We start from the raw sequence: 9,586 nt of genomic DNA, 5'->3' as shown, positions 1-9,586 counted from the left end.
AGTGGTGTCCACCCATGTAGGACAGAAAAGAGGAATTCCTTCTGCTCTTCTCCATGTTCACACTTTAAGTTCTGCCCAATGACAGTGACTTGGGAGGCAAAATGCATGCCTTTTATTGAACACAATCCATCCATGGCAAAACCCAAAAGGTGTGCAAAAGACAAGCAACATCTAGAGGTCACTTGGACTGTGAACCCCCAGAAAAGCCCCTTAAACCAGACTCCAAATCAGAACTTGACAGCGTTTTGCCAACACTATTTGTTCCCAACCATGACAGAGCCTCATCATGCTGTCCTGTGGACTGGCTTCCAAATCAAGAGCTAAACCTGTTTTCACTCTCAGGCAACAGGTGAGCGTCAGAGTGTAATATAATTCTGAAGAGGAACACCATGAATAAAAATGTAAGAGAATTACGTGTGATGAAGGCAGAGTGCAAAGAAGACTGGGATTTGAAAGTATGATGAGAGCAGAGGAGAATGAGACTCATTTCCCCGTGCATATTTTCTATGTGATAAACGTCCCCTCCAGCTCTGAGAGAACTCTCTGCTCAGAGCTCAAAGGGTGCTCAAAACAATTCCTTGTCCTCCAGACTGCCTGGGCAATGCTGATTAAAATGCCATAAGAGTGCTACACAAATATCCCAAACAGGCTCAAGTGAGCATCTGACAGGAAATAGATGTCTTCCTCTGGTAGTTCTACTAGTTAATCACAACACGACACAGTATACACAACCTGAATTTAGTAGGAAAATTAAGCATATACAAATATGCGTATAAAGTAATAACGGTTTGTTGTTGCTGTTGTTTATATTTATCTAGAATTATATATAAGCCAAGCAGAATAGACACTTTAATGTATGTTTCCACAAAAGGCTTAACGTCATTGGCAACTGGTATTTTTTGTACTGTCCTAAGTGAGGAGCCTTATATAAACAATACACAGAAGTAAACTCTCTCATTGCACACTCACCACACTCACACCACCTTGCCCCATGCTGACATCTCATCCCATGCGAAAGGAGAAAAAAAAAAAAAAAAAAAAAGAATCTGCTTTTCTCCAGGGACTACATTGAGTTTCTGAGGTTAGGGTATGTAAGGCACATGGTCTAAATATTACTGCCCTATGCTGTAAGCCCTTTAACAAACAGGAACTTTGGGAATTTGTACAATTCATAAAACATTTAGATGTCAGTTGCACAGGGATTAAATATTGAACATTCGTAAAATTGGTTTATATTGAATCTCAGTGACAAATGTGTTTTCATCCCTAATAAAGCGACTAAAATTATGTATATATATGCAATTAAAGTATATCTGGTAAATATTTAATTTTAAAATTAAGCAAGGGGGGTTTATTATTAAAGTGGTCTTTATTGTTACTTTATTAGCTTTTCAGATTTGGGACTTGAGATTTACCTGAAATAGACCATAGTACAGGGTTTGTGAGTTTCTGTGAAGAAGTTGATCCGTGTGGTCAAATCACTTCCTAGCAAAAGGTAAAATAATTGATGTCAATATCGGATTGAACTAGTTGAATAACAAGGAAACGAAAATTAATTTTATTTGCTAAATATAAACCTCTTATCAATGCAAAAGTACATTCAAGTCTATCTTGCACTTATGTAAGTAGAATCATTCGACTGTCTCACAAATCACATCTTTCCTGCTTTCTAAAGTATTTTAGTTAAGTGTTTTGCAGTTGTACTCTGGCAAGTAGATTGTGTTTTGACAGTTCCCTTCATATTTGTGCAGAACTCCCAGCATCTTCCAAACAAGAGACTTTATTTCATCTGAACACTGCAACTTAGCCTCCAGCATATAAGATAGCACTTCTCTTAGAATGAGGGTAGTGAAAAGCATGATGCATAATAAACATCATCCATTCAACCAGGGCATTTCAAATAATTTGAAAAGCAGAAACACCAACATGAAGATGTTCTACGAAAAGAATCATTTCATAGATGAACACTCTAATTGCAGTAGCTGTAACTGTGAAAGCACTTGTTTTCAAGACTTAAACACTTAAGAAACGTTATTGCTAGTATTGGAACCCAATGTCATCTGTTGAAAGAGGGCTGCAAGTGATTGCTGGCCTGTTTTCTGCCTGTAGTTTCTTTGATGAAGCTCTCTGGAGGTGTTGTGTTCTGTATTTATTTTATCTATTCCTGCTACTAAGACGTGTGTGTAATTGTTTCATCATACTTTTAAAGCTAAAATGACACCACTGAAATTATTATTAAAATGTTTTATTAAATTTCCTTGAGGAATCTGTTACAAAACGCTGCTTAATCCTGTTCTCTCTCCTGAACTTGAAGATTGAAAGTTGCTTGGAGATTTCTTACACTGCTTATTGTATCTTAAGTGGAGAAAAAAAAAAGAATAAGAGAGGAAGGCAAGTTTCCTAGTATATTTGAAATATGAAACCCAATACTGTTGTGACATTTAGCATTTATATTTTTTATGCTTTTTTATTCTAGTTGACAATACACAGTGATATGAGAGATTATATGTAGAATAAGAAGAGTATTTTAATTAACAGAATGAGCACAATAAATTTGAAAATATACTTCTGAAGACATTTCTTAACTTTTAGGTTAGTTTATTTAGGTAGTTTGGCAGCATTTTGTGTGTAACCAATTTCAGTGCTTCATCGCTATAATCAGCTAGTTAGATCTTCCTTGAGATTTTTGTGTAACTTAAGAATTTTTGCCAACATATAAAACAAGAAAAAAAAAAAAAAAAAACAAACAAACAAAAAAAACCAGGAAATACTGTTTTTGAAGGTGTATAAAAACAGAATGGTAAAGTGACTGGTTTCAGCTGCCATATACTCTTCCATTTCTTATTACTGCCCAATTTACCTCTCAGCAACTGTAGCATTATTATCTGAAACTGCAGTCAGTGAAACAGTGACAAATTGCTCCTCACAGGTCTAAATAAGGTCTCCAAGAAGCATGAAATGATACCAGTTCTAGGAAATCTGTTTACACATTCAGAGGTATAGTATGAATAGATTAATAAAAAAGTTTTTGTCTTCTAATATCCTGTGGTGGGTCAGAGAAACCCTTCAGAAGATCTGAAGATGTCTCTTCTCTGATTTGGGTCAAGTGATGTCTAGAATTCTGCTAGTGTTGACTCAGGACTAAAACTTATGGTGAAGAACCAAATCACATCACAGAAAACGCTTGAGTTCTCAAGTGATTAACTGAAGAACTAAAATGACTTGAGCCTTTTATTAGCACTGTTCAGAACAGCATTTACTGCTCTTTCACATGATGTGGGTACAGTTATGCAGCTTGTCAAGTCCTTAGCTCAGGTCAGCACCAGTCCTTCTCCTATAAATAATAGGAGAAAAGATAGAGAGAGCGTTTATGAATTTGATGAGTACTGAAACAACGATACTGGAAAAAGCATTTGAAACACACAAAACTGAAGTTACACTAGGGCTTTTTGCCAGCACAGTGACATCAAAAACCCACATCCCTATGTGTCTTTGCTGTGCTTCTAGTTTCTACTTAGACTTTCCCCAAGTGGTCCAGAGTAAAAGGATTGCACTTCACACCACTCCTCATAATACTTCAGTTTTTAAATTGATAAAGGAAAGATTTTTTTTTTCTTGTAGTCCCTCAAATTGCTTTCATTTAGACCTACAAAAATAGATAAGTACATGAGCTGAATGTCTTGTAAACTGACCAGCACTTTAGAGTGCTAACATCTGAATTGTCACTCTGACATCTGAGAATAATTACTCAAGGGAAGTGAAAAAGTCATTTTAAAACTTTGAGTTCTGTTTGCAGACTCTTAGAAAAAAAAAAGTGAAGAAAGAAAACTCAGAAAACTAATCTTTGCTGTTACAAAAGGTACCCTTAAGCAGCACGTGAACTCCACCTATTTCAGAGCGAACAATAGGAAGACTGACTTACTAAATCTCTTACTAGAGAAGGTCAGAAAGACATAACAGTTGCTGGCACTTCTCTTGTATTAGACGGTCTTGGTAATACATCTATATTACTACACTTGTACACCAATTTGCAGGGAGGATTTTGTCTAAGGCTGCTTGAAGGCTCATATGTTAAGTGGGATATTCATTGCCTCTGGTGGCAAAGACTGGTGCTTCCATAGCATTAAGAATTCATGTTGTTCCTTATATATAGTCCAGTTTTAAGGGAAAAACACAGGTTATAATTTCAACAATTTTGAAAATATTGTTGCTATTTCTGAGCCTTTTTTCCACTCATCAGCTAAATTGCAAGGGAGATGAAAGTATTCCTGATCAGGAGCAGAAATCAGATCATCAACAGAACTTTCTGTATCATTGTTGCTCGTCACATTTCATTGCAACCAGATGAATCAATATTATAGCTTACACAGGTGAGGTATCTTGTTCTGAAACAAGATTAAAATAGTTACAGTACAGAATGTTTTACTCACTTCAAAGCTTCAAATTATTGTACAGTTGGTACACACTCCTTTTTCCTTCTGTGTATAAAGAGTTAGGCATGCTATAACTAGATGAAAAGAAACAATATGTAAGTATATATATAAGTATATGCTTAGTATAGAAGACTTTTTCCCAAAAATATATATTTTAAATATGGAAAAATACACAACTTCATCTTACAGTCCCATTTTCCTCTTAATTTCTCCTTCCAAATGTAGCCAGTATTTCTCTGATAATTGAGCTGCCCAGTCAATTTCATCAATAACAATTCAAAACTGTTCACTGGTGGGCTGACTAGCTCACCTCCAGTTACTCTAAGAGTTTGTACAATTCATTTATCAACTTTTATTAGAATATATTAGATTGTTTTTCTAGTTATGATTTCAGCCCAATATTTGAAATTATATCAACATAAGCATAGTTTGATTAGTTGCCAAACCAACTGCATCCAAGCTACATCTATAAATGTGATTTATTCTGTTATGTATAAATAGCTCAGATATTTAAAACATCTGCATAGCTGAAATCTTCATAGGGAATCATATTTGGAGGGAGTAATATGCTTTATAAAATTGAACATGGCTTATATATAATCACCTCAGAGAAAGAAAATGTTTCACTAACCTGCTTGTTTATCTGACTATCGTAGGTTCCTGTGGTTCCAGCATGTCTCCCACAGCCTTCTGTGAAGACTCCATGATTATCAGAGCTTTATCTGACTGTCTCTGGAACCTGGAAGATGTTTTTTTTCTGTCCTGATACATGTTCTCAATCAATCCATCACATTTTGGCTGCACAGCCTAGTATTCTTTCAGTGCTTGCAACAGTGTTTTGGGTAGACAGGCACTCATTAAAGTGTCAATATCTGACAGACATTAGGCATGAAATCCAGGAAGAAATTAAAGAATGTAATTTTTAATCCACTTATGTAATCACTGAATCTAAAAGATGTTTCTCTCTGTGTTCAGATGATTTGAGGTAGATTTCTGCACACTTGACATCTCAGGTAGTGTTTCTTACATTGCAGTTTCATAATTTTAATGCAGCATAAACTGGCACTGCCAACAAAATAGATGGTTTTGCTCTTCCCCCAGTTTTCATTTTCTGTCCTATTCCTTGTGCCAGCACTGATGTTCATGCAGACATGAGTGAGTGGGGGTAGGGAAGTGATCCAGTAAAAATTAAAACAGGCACCACCAGGTTAGTTTCAGCCACTAAAGTCCCAGATCCCACATTTCACTGTAGCTCTACAAATGCTAGGGCCAGTGTAAAGGGGCTGCAGGATGCGCAGTGAGCAGGTAAGAAGGAGCCAAAGGCAAGACTGTGACATTAGTTGCCAGTACCACTCTGTGCTGGATTTAGCTTGTTCTGAAATTGTGGGTCACCACCTGAGTGACAGAGGCTACTTTTTGTAACCAGTCCTCCTACTTGGCTTCTTCCAGTAAGGAAAAATCACAGTCAGTCTTTTCCTCAGAGTATATTGATGCAGGATGAGGATTTAGTAGATACTTTTTTTCTCCTATCAAAGCACTGACTTTGTAAAGTTATATGCAAATAAACACAATCAAATAAGCATTTAAATGATGTATTTGCTCATACCTCAATACTGACTTCTGTGGAGGCATAGTACAATAGTAATCATAATGATGGTCATTGTAGAAGTACCAACACTCCAATAATCCTTCTATAATATTGTATCTTAGATTTATTCCAGCTTTGGCAAAGCAATCTCAGCATGTTTTTCTCATGTTTCTGTAAATTGCCATGTCACAAAGGAAAACTAGAAGAAAAGCACACATCCCTACAGATACCTGCTTGGTCATTCACCGGTGACTGAAATGTATTTCCTGCTTTAATTAATCTGAAAGACATGCTATTATGGGGATGTTATATATCTGTTTACAGATTTTGATTGTTATGGTGCTTGGCTGCTTGCTGGGTTACACCATACAGCCTTATGCTTGTTTCCCTTGACCCAGATGGATAGGGGAGAGAGTCAGAAAAAGGTAAAAGTGCAAGAACTTTTGGGTTGAAATAAGGACAGTTTAGTAAGAAAGGGAAAAGGAATAATAATAGAATAAAAGAAACAAGTGGTGCACAATGCAATTGCTCACCACCAGCCAACTGATGACCAGCCAGTCCCCAAACATCGGCAGCCACCCTGGCCAAATGCCCCATTTTTATTGCTGAGTGTGAGGCCAGGTAGTGTGGGATGTCCCTTTGGGCAGCCTGGGCCAGCTGTCCAGGCTGGGTCCCCTCCAGCCCCTCGCTGGCAGGGCAGGGCAGCACAAGGAGCTAGGAAGGCCTCGCTTCTGTGCCAGCACTGCTCTGCAACAGCTCAAACATCAGTGTGCTATCAATATTATTTTCATCTTAAATCCAAAACAGCACCATACCAGCCACTATTAAGAACATTAACTCTATCCCAGCTAAAACCAAGACAATTACATAGCTAATAATCTTCTGTCAAGACCCAGGGTATTTAAGAGTTAAGGAACCATATCCAAGTTCCTAGCACTGAAATTTGTGCTTCCTCCTATTTATGAAGGACTAGCCTTTTTCTTTCCTTTTTTTTTTTTTCCTCTCCAATGGACCACTGTTAAAAAACAGAAGAACAAAAGGACTATAACAAATTCTAAAAATTCCCTTTGAGATAAAACCTGTTTTGTAAGGAAAAGCATAAAGACACATCTTTGAAACATCTGAAGAAAGCAGTATAACTTAAGATAACAAGAAGGTCCAGGAAACCTGCAGGTGAGAAAGTTGCCAATTTAGACTTACTGTTGAATGCTTTTTGAGAAAGCATTACATCCTTATAAATTATATTCCCATTTGTTCTTCACATTTCTTTTGGTACTTAGGTACTCCTTCCACAAAATATACTGATTTCTCCATTTGTTTGGCTGGAACACAATTGTTTTTCCATTGCATTCAGAATTAACTACAGAGAACCAGTGTACTTTTGACCTTCGGCTCTCCTATTGTAATTCTCTGTAGCTACAAAACAAACAAAACTTTACAGGAAAAAAAAAAAATCTCAGAAAACAAAAATCCTTCTGCCTAACAAAAAAAAAAAAAAGCTGAAAGCGCATTGCCTTAATGCTCAAATCTCATCACTGACTTCTCAGTGATAGGTAAGATCTGTGTAATGCTCTCCCAAATAAAAGAGCTACAAGTGAAGTCAGCCTCCCCAATAGGCTAGAAGCAGTCTGTTTGGAAAGCCACCTGAAGAAATATGGAATTCATTCATTCATATTTGATGCCTCTGAGCTCAATGTTTTCAGATAAAACTGAAAATCTTGTAGACAGAGTTGCCTTCCGATAACACCACCAGCAAAACATACTGGAAACAATCACAATTCAGAGCACTTACTCAATGACTTTTCAGACATAATAGAGTCAGAGAGCAAGCAAGCACATTTCACATTAGATACACAAGTTGCACTCAATGTACCACAGCAATCTAAAGAAAGCAGAAAGAAAAATTAGATGAGCATATTACACAGGTTATTCATTCTACCGGATGAAATAATATTCCATATCAGTCATTTAAAAGTAGCTAGAGGGAAGTCTGTGTACACATTGTGATTTTGAATGTTTGTGTCACTTTTAATTAAGGGTCCATATAGTTTGTTTCCCCAAGAAATTCACAACAGTGAGTTACACATCTCCATTTCTTTCCAGAAACATATCTAAATAATTTAGCTACCTTCATGACATACTTGCACCTTCATTAGCCTCTAGGGATGTCATAAAATTTCTCCCTCTGCTTTGCCTCCTTATTCTTGGTTACCTATCTAGGGAATTTGTTTTTCATTCTGTCCCCCTGTCTACAATGCCAGGAATTTTATATACCCTCTGCTCTCCTGTCATACTATGTTCCTGTCTTTTCTTGTTCGTTTGATCTAATCCCATCTCTTTTTGATAGTAGCAATTTGTTGTTGTAGATACAAAGCTCTTTGGGAACCAAGGAGTACAGACCCAGAAGAGACCTGGCTCATCAATTCCAGGTCTCCTGCAATCTCAGACAATCATATGACTCGTGTTTGGTCCAGATGGACTGAAAAAACATCCACTTTGTGCATCACAAAAGAGAAAATTTATTTTTGTTTTATGAACTGTGCAGTAAGATAAAAAGTAATACCACTGCACTGCCTCCAGAAGAAAGTAAAACAGACTATGTGAAAGGATAAAAGTCATTCATGTAGCACTAAGCGGCCATTGTTTACATAAATTACCTCAGTTTTGACCAGGTGAAGGGAGAGGTATAGTGCAAATAGGATCAACAGTGCCAATATCACAGAATCACAGAATTTCTAGGTTGGAAGAGACCTCAAGATCATCGAGTCCAACCTCTGACCTAACGCTAACAATCCCCACTAAACCATATCCCTAAGCTCTACATCTAAACGTCTTTTGAAGACCTCCAGGGATGGTGATTCCACCACTTCCCTGGGCAGCCTGTTCCAGTGCCTCACAACCCCTTCAGTGAAGAAGTTCTTCCTAACATCTAACCTAAAACTCCCCTGGCTCAGCTTAAGCCCATTCCCCCTCGTCCTGTCACCAGGCACGTGGGAGAACAGGCCAACCCCCACCTCGCTACAGCCTCCTTTAAGGTATCTGTAGAGAGCGATAAGGTCACCCCTGAGCCTCCTCTTCTCCAGGCTGAACAAGCCCAGCTCCCTCAGCCGCTCCTCGTAGGACTTGTTCTCCAGGCCCATCACCAGCTTCATCGCCCTTCTCTGCACCCGCTCAAGCACCTCGATGTCCTTCTTGTAGCGAGGGGCCCAAAACTGAACACAGTACTCGAGGTGCGGCCTCACCAGAGCTGAGTACAGGGGGACGATCACCTCCCTAGCCCTGCTGGCCACACTGTTTCTGATACAAGCCAGGATGCCGTTGGCCTTCTTGGCCACCTGAGCACACTGCTGGCTCATATTCAGCCGACTGTCCACCATCACTCCCAGGTCCTTCTCTGCCTGGCAGCTCTCCAACCATTCCTCTCCCAGCCTGTAGCTCTGCTTGGGGTTATTGCGCCCCAGGTGCAGGACCCAGCACTTGGCCTTGTTGAATCCAGTCTCCCTTTGGAGGGGAGGGGATGAAACAGGGAACTAAACAGAAGGAATATTGTACCACAGAACAAATC

The sequence above is a fragment of the Aythya marila genome (assembly GCF_965140915.1).
Source record: "Aythya marila genome assembly, chromosome: 4".
In the NCBI taxonomy this organism is placed as follows: Eukaryota; Metazoa; Chordata; class Aves; order Anseriformes; family Anatidae; genus Aythya; species Aythya marila.
Note: the sequence above shows the minus strand (reverse complement) of the source record.